This window comes from Heliangelus exortis, chromosome 3 (genome assembly GCF_036169615.1).
Source record: "Heliangelus exortis chromosome 3, bHelExo1.hap1, whole genome shotgun sequence".
NCBI classification, from domain to species: Eukaryota; Metazoa; Chordata; class Aves; order Apodiformes; family Trochilidae; genus Heliangelus; species Heliangelus exortis.
The window spans coordinates 51,253,675-51,266,647 of NC_092424.1; the positions used below are offsets into that span (position 1 = coordinate 51,253,675).

A 12,973-nucleotide genomic window follows, 5' to 3' on the forward strand; every position below is an offset into this window, starting at 1 on the left:
TGCAACAATTTTTATAGTAGAAGTACTATGGACATCAGTGTAGATGAAGGAATCCTGCAAGTTATGGAGCAGATTAATTGGAGGTTATTACAATTATATCAGTGTCTAATCATACTGATATTGTTTGGTATCACAGACTTTTAGAATAATACTTCTGTGGTGTCGCTTCAGAATGTGGCACCACTAACTAGATCTGAATGCCTTTGAGAGTGTGGATTAAGAAAAGTTAAACAGACAAGAGACACAGTGTTCAGCAGGAACTGAGAAGTTGTGAGTCTCATGTAACCCTTAGGGATTCCAATCTGAGCTTGATTGATGACATTTAGCTGCCTGAGGCTTTCTGGATGGAGGGGGGGAACAGAGAGTATTTCAAAGGCTTCTCAAATTCACATAACTAAAGTGGATCGATCCAAATGGCTAAGAATAGGCTTAAAGATGGCTTCCCTTTTTTACTATTAGCAACTATTCCTCTTAACAGTTCAAGATAGCAGGGCGTGGAGAGCATAGGAATGAAAAAAGAATAAATACTTGAAAAATTAACAAGTAAACAGAGATGGATTTAGACTAATGATCTAAACAGAAAATAATGTCATTGGTTCAGAGTTGAGCAGAATAGTTATCTGCTGATAAATCTCAACTACAAGACTTTATAAACTTATCCTGACTTGTGGCTAAGCTTCAGGATAGAAAAGGAGGAGCTAGTTGGGAATCTGCCCCTGATGTAGAGGGAAAAGGGAGGCTGAAGAAGGAGAAAGAGCTGACAAGATGCCTGAGGATTGCTACCCAGCTGGTTTTCAAATCAAGGTATGTAAAATTTCTTTCAGTCTCAGGAAGCTGCACAAATGGCAATGCCTACACCAGCAAGTGACAGAGTTTCAAAATCCCTCCATTAGTATAACCATTTTTTACAACAGCTTTTTTATTCTTAAGCAGGGTGCTTTCAAATTCTTCAAATAGAAGAGTGGCTTTCTGGCCTGAAAGTCAGAGAAGAGGTTGTGTTTCTCAAAAAATGTTCCCTCTGTGGTTTTCCTAAGAAATTCTTGACTGTTTTGAGAGTTCACTTTGTATTTGTGTCTCTAGCACTGGTGTTATTGCCTCTAATGCAATGTGGTGGTCTGCTTTTATTTACAGAAGGAGTGAAGTCTTCCATGCCAGTGGGCAGAATTTATTAATTTGAAAATTCAGGCCAAAATGGTTCAATCCCTCCTAAGAACAAGACTAATGGAAAAACCATAATTTGCCTATACCCATAAATAAAAATCTGGCAATTTGAAGCCAGAGTGAAAAAAGACCTTCTTTATGATGAGTGTTCCTGGCTGCTCAGAGCCAGAGCAAAGGTTGACACGTCTCTCTGCTCCCAGTGCCCTTTTCACTGGAAACAAGTGGGAGTGGCTGGAGTGGTCCAGCTCAAAGTCACTTGGGAAGGAGCTAGTTAGGACAGTTTTGATTGGGAAGGAAAGAGAAAGGTTGGGAGAGGTACAGGAAAGGTGGGCGGTGGGGAAAAAAAAAAGTAAGTAGTATGAATAGCTGGGTAGGGATATGCAGAAGAGTGTTTGGAAGAGCTGAAGTTTAGGAAGCAAGCAGGTGGCAGCAGTGAGAACAGGAGCAGTTCAGAGCTACCTAGATAGAGAGACTGGGATGAAGGACTTGAGAGGGAAGCCCAGGAAAGGAGACTGAAGTTTTGGGTGCTGTATGGGAAAAACCCAGGAACAGCATGAGAAAAGCAGAACTTGCATGTCTAATGAAGGAGGAAGAGTGGGAGGAAGCTAAGGTGAGGTAGAATGGAAAAAACCTCTCTAAAACAGTGATTTTGTTGTGTAAGGACTTGTTTGCTTTGTGTGCATCGCTGAAGTAGCTACAGGTGCCTTCTAGGAGTGGTGCACGCTGCTGAACTACTACTTGGCAAGTGCTAGTTCCTTGTCCTCCTCCTACAGAGACTTGTCTTGAGTCACTTCTGTTTGCACAAACAGCACTATTTCCAGCATTTCACAGCAGCAGGACACTGGGCATACAGTATTTTGTGAAGCTCTTCCACGGTGGTTATGTACATGCATTCTGCATATTGGAAGGGCTTTAATATCTGGTTCTTGGGGATGAAGAGAAAACAGAATGGCTGTCAAAGACCAACTGGAGTTGCAAGGGTGAATATCCTCTGAAATTCAGGGACACAAATGGAGTTTGAAAAACAGATTTTTTTGACTTGTGGCTGGTGTCTCAGTGACTTTACATAGCTTTTTTTCAGTCAGAAGTTAACACTTCCTTTTGTTTTACCACTTCACCACTTCAGCTAGGCACAGATTAGTGATCTTGTTACTCAGTATTAAACAGAAAAAACCTTCTTATTCCCATCTTTTATAAAAATGAGAGTGAAAAATTGCAGTAGCAGTGCAACTCTCCAAGCCTCTGCCATTCCTTTTGTGCTTTGGGAAACTGGAATTGTCTTCCTGGAGAACGACTAAGGTTTACAAGAGTGTGTCACTTGCCAGTATTTTCCTTTCAATAACCTTGATTACGTTTTGAGAACCCATTGGATAGCAGCTCTTTAACTAGTAAACACCACTGTAATATACTCCTGGACTGCTTGCCCATTGTTTCTCTCTTTACATTCAGAAAAACTACAACAAAGGGAATTAACTTGCTGAAAAATGCAGCAAGGCAGATGGACAGCTGCATCCTCTGTTTCTGTGCTGGTGCCGAGCTGCACATCTGTGGAGCATCTGGACCTGATCCTTTGCTGCTTTTTCCGGGATCCTTTTTTAGCTGCATTTTCTGACAAGAAATTATTACAGGGAGCAGATCTTCCTCCATCTCAATAGAACCCCCAGTTTAACAATTGCTAAAGGAACAACATGGTTGCTTCACTGTAATGATGCATTTTTCAATGAAACATATGAAAAGAAGGTCAACTCGGGTACAATATGACTGCAATCATTTAAACTCCAGTCTCTTTGGCATGTAGAAAGGGGATTGGAATTATGCAAAAAGAAGATTTAGCAATTCTAATGTTGCTAAGACTGCTGGTCTTAGCTGGAGCAAGTTGTTTTTAACACACAATAGGGGGCTTTGAAATTAGAATGAAGAGCAGTCAAAATATCAAAATCCTAGATCTTCTGATTACCTCAGGATGCATTTGGTTTTTGTCCTATTCTGGAAGCTTACCACAATTTTCCATCCGAGTCTGTTACTTTTCACAATTCCACATGAAAACCAACATAAATTTAATATATCAGCTCATAAAAAAAGGCCAACATGTTTAACTTAAAGAAGAGATTGCGTTTTTCACTCCAAAATATACCTATAAAAAGAAGAGTTTTAAAAGCCCTAGAGTATCAGCAATCAGGAGGTCAGTGAATGTTGGTTCCTCTAACAAGTGCTGTGGAATGGGTGAGAATGCTTGGCCTGAGGGATAAGGATGCTGGTGGCATAGAGGTGTTAAATGAGGGAACTGGACCAGACTGCAAAGTGATAAAATGATGCTGGTGGAGAAGAGCTACATATGTTACTGAAGGTTCCACACAAATATAATGTATAGCCCTTATATACATCCAGTCACATGACAGTTATTGTCTGTTTTATAGTATGTAAAGATTACCAGTCTTGAGACTGTGGTGTGTGCTCATCAAATAGGATAAGGTGCTGTTTGCCATATCTGATCCAGTTACAGTCAATGTGTAAAATCAATTCTGTAGCACTTTATTATTCTTGGAATCCAGAAAAAATGCCTGCTTGAAAAAGTCACATTTTTCAGTAAGATGTGGCACCTTAAAATGCTTTCATCCTTATGCTGAAGGCAGTTCACTTAGCAATGGCCAATTCTTGTTTACCTTTAAAAGACTGGTAGTGGAGGAATGGTAGCAGCTTACAAAAAGATTGATAAAGAGCCAGTAGTACTGGTAGGCCAGTAACAAACAGGTAGAAAAGGAGAGGCTTTTTTTCCAAACTGGTCATTAGGCTGAAAAAATATCTGTCACCTGAACTCATGGTAGTGGCTGTGATAAAGATGTGATAGGACTATCAGTGGGACATACGTGTAGGCACCTGGAGAGTATCTGTTCATTCCTGTCACATATGGTTTTCTATCCTTTGCAGTTAGAAACTACAGTTCAGTATTTTATTTATAGTTATTTTAAAATTCTTACTTACCTCACCTTTTAAGGAGCAACAAAGCAGCCTGACAACTTAAAACTGAAGGAAATTATGTATAATGCTTTGATAATTGTGGGATTTCTTATTTAACTGCTACTAAGTGTTCTTTTCTCTGCTCAGAAGTATAGATAGTCCAAAATCAGTGAAATACAAAGTCCCTTAAACTTTCAAATGCAGTTTCTTTAACATACTATTTATTTGTGCACTTGCATGTACATGTCTGTTACTTAATACTTGTAGGACACTAAAATAGATACTTAGATCAGATGTCATATTTTACTGGCTGGACTAGTTTGAAGAGCTATTGCGAAATAGTCAAATGCATTATTAATCCAAGAAATAACGTAGGGAGATGCATCCTCATACATGATATAATTTAGGATCTGGCTATGTAGGAAAAATCCTGAGAAATCTTGCCTGGTATGTTTGCAGACATGATGCACACATTTGTGGGAATTCTCAGCCCAAATAAGCCAGCTAACAGGTACAAAGTCAGCAAGATGCTCTTATTTAGGAAGTAGGCAAAAGCTCTCAGTGACACAAAGTAAATACAGAACAACTGATGGGAAAATATTGACTGTATAAATAATGAACAGGCAAAAGAAATGGGAGACAAAACGCTATCACCCAGCAAGACTTGGAGACAGTTGCCTCACAGTCTCACACATAACTCCCAAGGATGTTCTTTTGGTGCTTAAAAAGATTGCTGAATGAATGCAAACAGTTGATTGCCATCATAGAACCACAAGATTAACATATTTTACATGATGCATCAATTAGTTGCTTTTTCCATTTTCATTTGGTTTAGATCATCTGTCAGATGTAAAGAAGTGAGCGCAGCATCGTTGTCCAGCTGTGGCAGAAAGTGCAGAAAGAGCAACAACCTGAAGAGCTGAAGGCTTTCAATCCTATAGGGCAGCAGAATTTGCCCTGTTAAGGTCAGGTAAGATTAATGTGATGAAAATGTCAAAATATATTATGTATCAGTGTAGACATCAGAAAGAATTCAGTTGTGGAGACATTCTTCCTTGTGCTGATAAAATTTGGGCATTGATAAGAATAGCCCAGTTATTAGTTAAGAGTAGAAATATTCCTTGAGTAGCCTGCATTTTTTTTAGTCCCTGCTGGAAATGCCTATAGCACTGGTTCTTTTTAAAACTTTGGTATGGGTTTTCAGAATGCAATTACTGATTTAAATTGACTTTAATGTTACTGCTAGTAATTTAGCAAAATTAGCAACATTTTAGCTGCATTTTCTGACAAGAAATTATTACAGGGAGCAGATCTTCCTCCAACTCAACTTGAATCTAGCAACAACAACAGCAACAATAAAAAGATTTTGAACTGAAATGAAGCCTGATGTACTGTTAACCAATTAACATTTTTATTCTGGGGCCAAGAAATACACATTTACCTTTAACAGACTGACCGACCAAATTGCTGTCAGCAAGCCAATCTGATAAAGGTCAACTATTGAAAACCCAGCCTAGCAGTACACTAACTAAGTGACCTAGGCAGTCACAAGTTCATTGCTGTTTTGAAAGGAAAATACACTATTTTCATAGATGCATCTGTTGAACATCAATTACAAAATCTTTAATGAAATTTGTAGTGGAAATATTACTACCAACTTCCCTAGCGACATTTCTTGTTCCTGAGAGGATCTTTGGGTATCTTGACAACCACAAATTTGGTTTAAATAAAATAGTATGTTTTAATCCTTTAAAAATGTTGTTTACTTTTACTTCAGTCAAGTGACGGTTCCCAACACGAAAGCTGGCTGAATAAGGCTGACAGGGGTGAAAAAGAGGAATACTGTGACTCTTTCCACAATAGACAATTATTTTATGTAGGAGTTTGCATTTCAGACTGTAGAATAAAATTTTAACTGGTTTTTGTTCACCTAAATTCACAGGTATCTTAAACTGGTTTGACTCTTTATAGAGAGGTGGCCTAGAAAACAATTGTGTGACCTGCTGCAGCAAAGCCCATCCATGTTCTCTCACTGCTGGTGCTGACTGAAGGAAAGGGCCAGTGCTGGGTGCCACAGACCAGGGATAGTTGGAGGGTAACTCTCCTATGCAAGGAAGTTTGCACAAGAATAACTTACCAGTAAAAAGAAACTGTCCCATGTTCTTGGTTAGGAGTTGATTTATTTACCACAGTGTTGCTTATATCCCTTTTAAGAAAAGAGTGAAATAAAATATTACTCTCTAAATACAATTGCCTGTGATACCATCAGCTGGACACATGCTGAACTCCAGAGTTAGCTTGAACGGTTGCATCACCACGCTGATCTAAATCTCTCCTTGCTATGTCTGCCCTGAGGGAGTGTTTTGTGTCTCTTGCAGAATTCCTCCTAGCAGGGGACAAATAGTATTTCAAGGTGTAAGTAGCTCTTGTTTTTGTAGAAGTTTCAGGAATCCACAACTCCTATTAAAATTATCACGCAAACTAGATGTTCTGTCTTAATAAGTAAATTATGTATTTATTTTAACATATCTTTTGCTTTTATAAAATACCAGAAATGTACCATTTTTACTTGAAAGAGTGAAGATGCTTACTCTGATAAGGTGTTGGTGTCTTTGGTCATATTTTCTGTCCTCTTGCTTTCCATAGTATCTGATATCTGCAGTAATTTCTTTCATAGGGATGATGAGTTTTCCATCCATGTTGTGCCTTTCAAAAAAAAGTGAAAAAGTGTCATGATTTTACAAACATCTTAAAGGACTGAAGATTTATGCTGTCTTTAAGATCCCCATCTTTTAACAGATGGGGATTTCATGAGTGGCTTCACAGAATAAATTACATAAATGCAATGTGAAAACACTGCACAAAAATCCTCAGTAATAGTCCTGAATATACGTGCCTCCATGATTCCTGTGAAGTATTAATACAAGTGTCTATGCCCCTATTAGTAGTGTGTTGGATATGTATGAGTAGCACTGAGATATTCCTGCTTGTGGAGCTACAATTTTCCCTAAGGAGATGTCAGATTCTCTAAAATGGTTGCACAAGAGTCAAGCTGGCAGTATTTTTGGGGCCCAAAGCTTTTGCCCATCACATCAATTTTTTTGTGTATCCCTGGAAGACATGTAGGGTGTTTCTCTGGCAGCTTGATCTACCCCAGTTTTCCACTATCTGACAGACCTTTAGGGTTTTGTGCCATCTGTCTTTCCCATTTTTGTACCACCCCAAGTGAATATGGGGACAGAAGTTGACTGTTGGGACCCTGATTCCTGTCCCACAAGGACTTGCCCAACAGGCCTGTGAAGAAAACTCTTGGTCACTCTGATCCACCTAGAATCTGAAGTTGTTTCTCGGACTAACACACATTTCCAATTGCAATCACTATCTACTTGCCAGGCACAGAGGTTCAGGAACATGTGGTCTCCCTGAAAAATCCTGAAGTGAAAAAGAAAAAGCAGCGAGAGAGCGGGAGCTCCTAGTGACAAACTTATGAATTCTGTTTTCTGATTTCCTTCTGAGTGTGAGTGTGTGTGTGATGCTGGCTGTTGCACACTTTCCTGAATCTAGAAAAGGACTAGAAGCAACCAATTTTGACCTGACACCAGAAATTATTACTGCTGGCTTATGGAGTATGGTTATTTACAGCCCTAGGACTTCACTCTTTTTTTCTGTTTTGTTCTCCCTCCCCATCTTTAATGTTTATACTCTGAGCAGTTTTGAAGTGTTTTTCCCACAGCTGATCTTTACTTCCCTATGGTTTGAAATGTTAGGCTTCAGAGTGCAGTTGCTAAAGAGCAGAAAGAACTGCAGCAACAATGTAAAACAGGTCGGAAAGAAGAAACATGGAAAGTATACTGCTATACCATGTGTCTATGTCCTGTACTTGGAGAATAGATATATTTACACACACACATATATACACACATAAATACATTCATACAGATATACAATACTGTAGAGAAAGGAGATTATTAGCTGCCTGCATGGCTTAGTCACATTTGAAATGAGTTTGGTCTGAAAATGCCTACTAAAGATGCAAAAAGCCAATCAGTTTGGGAAAGATCGAAGAGTTTGACAAATGTGGCTGTCAGCTGGGACTTGCAGCAGCAGAATTTTTGAATGTATTTGAGAAATGTGGCTTGAGGAAAATTAAGGCAGAGAGGTTCACACACAGAGAAGATGTGAAAGCAACAGACAACTGAATGCATGCAGCAGTTCTTTGTGTCTTAGGTTAGTTTGGATTTGTGAATACGGCTTCTGAGTCGGAAACACCAAAGAGAAGAATAATTGCTCAGACAATAGAACCAGAAAATATGGCATGATACTAGAATTAGAAAATGCCCTTTGTATGCTGAAACAGATCACGGCAAGAAGGAGACTGACAAGTCCTGACCGATACTTCTCCAAGAAACAGATGTTTTTTAAGATAACTTTGGAAAGGGGACCAGGAAAGAGATATCTGAGGTTGAGAAAATTTCTGAGCAAAAGAAGAAAATACCTTTAAATCTATTTTGATACTATCAAGCTGCACTAGTTGGATATAAAATAACTGGAATGATCTGATCCAAGAAAAATAATTCAAAAAAATATTGGTCTGTGCTTTTTTTATTTTTTTTCCCATTGTGTCTATATATAAACAGTATAAATATATTTCTGTATCTTTTTGTGTTTGCAAAGACCTCAACCTGTGCAGATCAAAGAAGTTTCTGCTGATTTCCACAGGGTTATGCTGGGGGACACTAGCCAAATAGGAGGCCATAATTAATACTTCTCATTAAGGAATTTTTTCCACATCTTTGTTCTGCATCACCTAACATACACTTACTTTTATGTCTTAATTCTTTCTTACATTAGGCCTTATCCCAACTCATAGCTCCAAGTGTCTGATTTTCAAGCTTCTGGATCATGAAAATGTGATCTTTGTGGAAAGATATGGGAGAGAAAGAAATTAAACAACAATAATCTTGGGGTGGTAAGTCTAGCCTACATAGCTTTCAGGAAGGAGTTAAAAAGCTGAGGAAGATATACTTTAGTTTTTGTTCCTCCTCCCCATCTGAAATTACCTTGTATTGAGCAGATATATAATATTTTTATGAGAGGGAATACCTGCTTCTTTGTCTTTATTCTTTTCACAGATCTAAATCTAAGAAAGTTTTTTAAATTTTTATTTTTAATAAGTAAAAGAAGAACCAGAGAAAGGAATTAAAATGAAACTTGAAAAAGTCTGTAAAGAGAATATTTACTAAGTCATTTGGGCCAACAGTAATTTCTTTATAAGAGAAAAGTTTATTAACTTATTAGTGTGATAGAAATGCTTTGATTAATTTTGAAAAAAAATAGTAACTGGAGAGCTATTTTGGTTCCACATTAAAACATTTCTCCTCCACATTAGTTTTTCCTTGAAACAGTGAAAGGTTTAATGCATCCACTTTTATGAACTGATGTGATGGTTGTCATCTGTAATAGCTACATCTGGTTGCTCAAGAGGAGCAAAATGAAACTAGTAGCCAGCAGAGATGGCAGGAGCAAATTAGATTTTAAAAGTCTACATCAATTCTGGTCTCATTTGCACTTCACAATACAGGTGCTGAAATCTGTTTCTAAACAAGTATTTTATAAAATCAGACTGCTCCTTTAAAAAAGCTTAAATAGGATTTGTACTACTATTTTGCTTCACAGAACTCCTCTTTCCTTGAAGGGAACTTAAATTGCTTCAGGAAGCAGGAGGCAGAAATGGAAACACCATAAACACCATGTGACAGCAGGGACGGGGTCCAGTGGCCGAGCAGAGCTCATCCCTTGCAGGGTCACTTTTCAGAACCACACATTTCTTAGTGTCAGGATAGCAAGGAGTGACAATAAAATATGAGTTTTCCAGGGGCATTTCCAGTGATTATCTTAAACTGTTTCAGTCCACCTCTGGCAGCCACTTTATGTTCGCTTCTAGTATAGGATTAGCTTTCAATAATTTTTTCTGTTTAACACAAAGAACTAAAAAAAATATAATCCCCTTGTATGAAACTGTTCCTACAGATGCAGATTTATAGTGCTGGGAATAAAAATTATCATCTGGACTTCATTAAGATTTTCCTGGCAAGTAATTAATGCTGAAAACATGTTTTGATAAAACATCTCCAATAGCAGCAATGGTAAATGAGTTAAAAGCAGCTAGCATTATAGAAATAGGTCTACATGGCCTCTTGAAGTTTCTGCTAGTTTTTCCAGCCCTCAGCAAATGGTGGTGCTAGTACCTTATTTTTCATTCACTGTTTCCTCATTTCATGGTCATATCAGCCTCTTGGTGACTGCCAATGAGCGGATCTCATCATAGCTGAAAATTCAGGAACATGTGCAAAGAAGCCACCCCAATGGGCAAGAAATTTGAATATTCTCCCTCCTGGCTTTTTGCTTTAAAATGAGAAGACTGCAGGTATGAATCTGTCAAAGTAGGTAATTAATTTTTTTTATTTGCTTCTGTTTTGATTCATATCTGTTGTGACTTAATTGCAAATCTATATTTATATGTACAGTAAGTCGGTGTATGTTTTTCTGTGTTGCACCTATTGTGAATTTATGTTCCAGACTATGAGAGCAGGACTCTGCCTCAGCCTGCTTTTGGGAAAACTGGCTTCTGGAGCAATAATCAGTAAGATGTAGAGTGCCCTTTTCCCAAAGCAGCAGTGACAGCTTATCTAGTGTACTCCAAGCAAAATACATTGTGTACAGCTCCTTATGAAGTTCCATGTTGCAGCCATTCAGAAATACCCATTGGCATCATAGCAGCTTTTTACACTGTGCTCTGAGTTGGGGAAGTACCTATGAGATAACCTTACCTTTAGCCTCGGTATGAGGTGTGTTTATTGGGTATATCAGAAAATATATATTGGCTACAGGTTTAGGTTTGGAGAAATGTTCAGAAATTACCAATGACTTAGAATATTTAATGTGGCAGCAAATGTATAACTACTCTTAATTTTGCCCACTGAAAATCACAAGCTGGAAAAGCCGTTAGGAGTTGTTTTGAGAGGTTCCTGTTTTATCATCAGCTTGAAATAGTGCTTCTGGCTGTTTGTCACTGGGCTGCCAAAATTCAAGTGGCTTGAAGTGTGGGAGCTACTGGATCTGCAGGGCAATAACGGGAATGGGGTTATTTCATGGCTGATCTCCTTGCATATGTAGTGTGTTTCCCTATGATAAAGTGGTTATATCAGCCCCACCTATTGTTAAAGTTGCCTGACACTTCCCATTGTGGACTTTGTTTTCAGATGCTTATAATGTAGTCAGACTATAACTGAGCTGAAATCTGACTTCTCCTTATGCTGGGGTGCCTGACTGATGTAGGTCTTTTGAGAAAATCCTAGCTGAAACACTTCATGTAGAAATGAACCAAAACGAGTTCCTCAGTTTTTTTTATTTTACTTTATTTTTAAATGAGACTAAAGAAATTGTTTTGCACAGGGAAGATAATTTCTTCCTTGTAAAACTTTAAATGCAGCTGTGGAATCTTTGATCTGCAGGTCATCACTTCATGGTCTCATTAGTGGGAGAAGAGGCAGCATAGGCTTCATATTATTGTAGAAAATGTGAACCCTAATGGATTTTTTTCATGTACACTGCGTGGGCTGCCAAAGGTATTTTCAAGTCCTGCTTGGCCCTCATTAAAGGAAACTTTCTTGCCTGAGTGTGTCTGTGCTCTCTGAGTGGAGACTTGACACTTGGAAGAGAAGGGACCATTGGCTAAAGGACAGCTTTAATCTCTGTAAAATCAGCCCAAATCTGGCAAAGCCCTAAGCTGCTTAAAGAATGCATATTTCAAAAATGCTCATGCTCCCCAGATGTTTTCAGCCTTCTTCCCTTAAGTTTATCTCTATGTTCAGGCTGGGACAGTGCAGGGCTGAGAAGACCTCTCCTGTAACTGAAGTTCTTGGGGTGTTACTGAGTACACTGGTTCTGGACACCACTCTGAAGACCGGGATTCTGGACATCACTCTGAAGACCAGGGCCTCTTTCTCTTAATTGCCTATGTTTTATAAAAGTATAAAACTGAAAAGAGTAATGGACGAAAGCCTGACCTTGGGCCAGGGTCCAAGTCAGGAGACTGGGAAAAGTGGTCTGGTAGTAGGAGACCCTGAAATACAGGGACTGGAGGGTTATGGGGCAGTGGAAACAGGGTTCTGGAATTAGCCTGCTGGGTAAAAAGAACAGAATTTAGCTGTCAGAATGGCTTTACCTTAGAGGGATTAAGGTAAGGAATGAGGAAGGGAGTTAATGTGTAGATAGCCAGAGGCTATTTTACAAAGCTTGAAGAGAAGAAATGGGACTGGTGGGGCTGTACAACCTGAGCAGGTTGTAAAGCTCCAGGTTGTCTCTCCTTCAGGAGGGACTGGAAAGGTGAAAAAAATGTTCCACTCTACTGTCTATGAGAAGACAAACTAAGATCAGATGGCTAAGCAGTAAAGACCAAAACCAACTAAGAAAGGCAAAATGGGAAGAATTATGTCTGAGGAAGCACCAGCCTAAGAAAGGCTGTAAGAGAAGGGACAGAAGATAATTTTGGGGTGAATCCAGCTTAGCTTTTATATGAATTAGCTCTTTATATGAATTGAGGATGTTAAAAGCATCATGTAACTGAAGTTTAAAAAAAGAAAGGCTATTAGTTTGTTTTTCAAAGCAAAAAACCCACACAACTTCTATTTTAAAAGCATTAATAATTCTGCAGCATCAGAAACTCAGAATGAGCAGATGCCAGAGATAAAACATCCCACTTGGCCTTAATTTTGAACTTGTTTATTTACATCCTGAAAATACTACTCTTGGCCTAACACATGCACAGAATGAGGGGATAAAACTGTCTGTG

General features: G+C 38.6%; 1 long non-coding RNA gene across 1 annotated transcript; it reads left to right on the forward strand.

The window, feature by feature from the left end:
- The first annotated feature begins 360 nt into the window (after positions 1–360).
- Positions 361–8,722, forward strand: LOC139794685 (uncharacterized). The gene is made up of 3 exons (XR_011725223.1): positions 361–804; positions 4,955–5,089; positions 8,477–8,722. It is a non-coding gene; the product is annotated as an uncharacterized lncRNA (long non-coding RNA).
- The last annotated feature ends 4,251 nt before the right edge of the window (positions 8,723–12,973 follow it).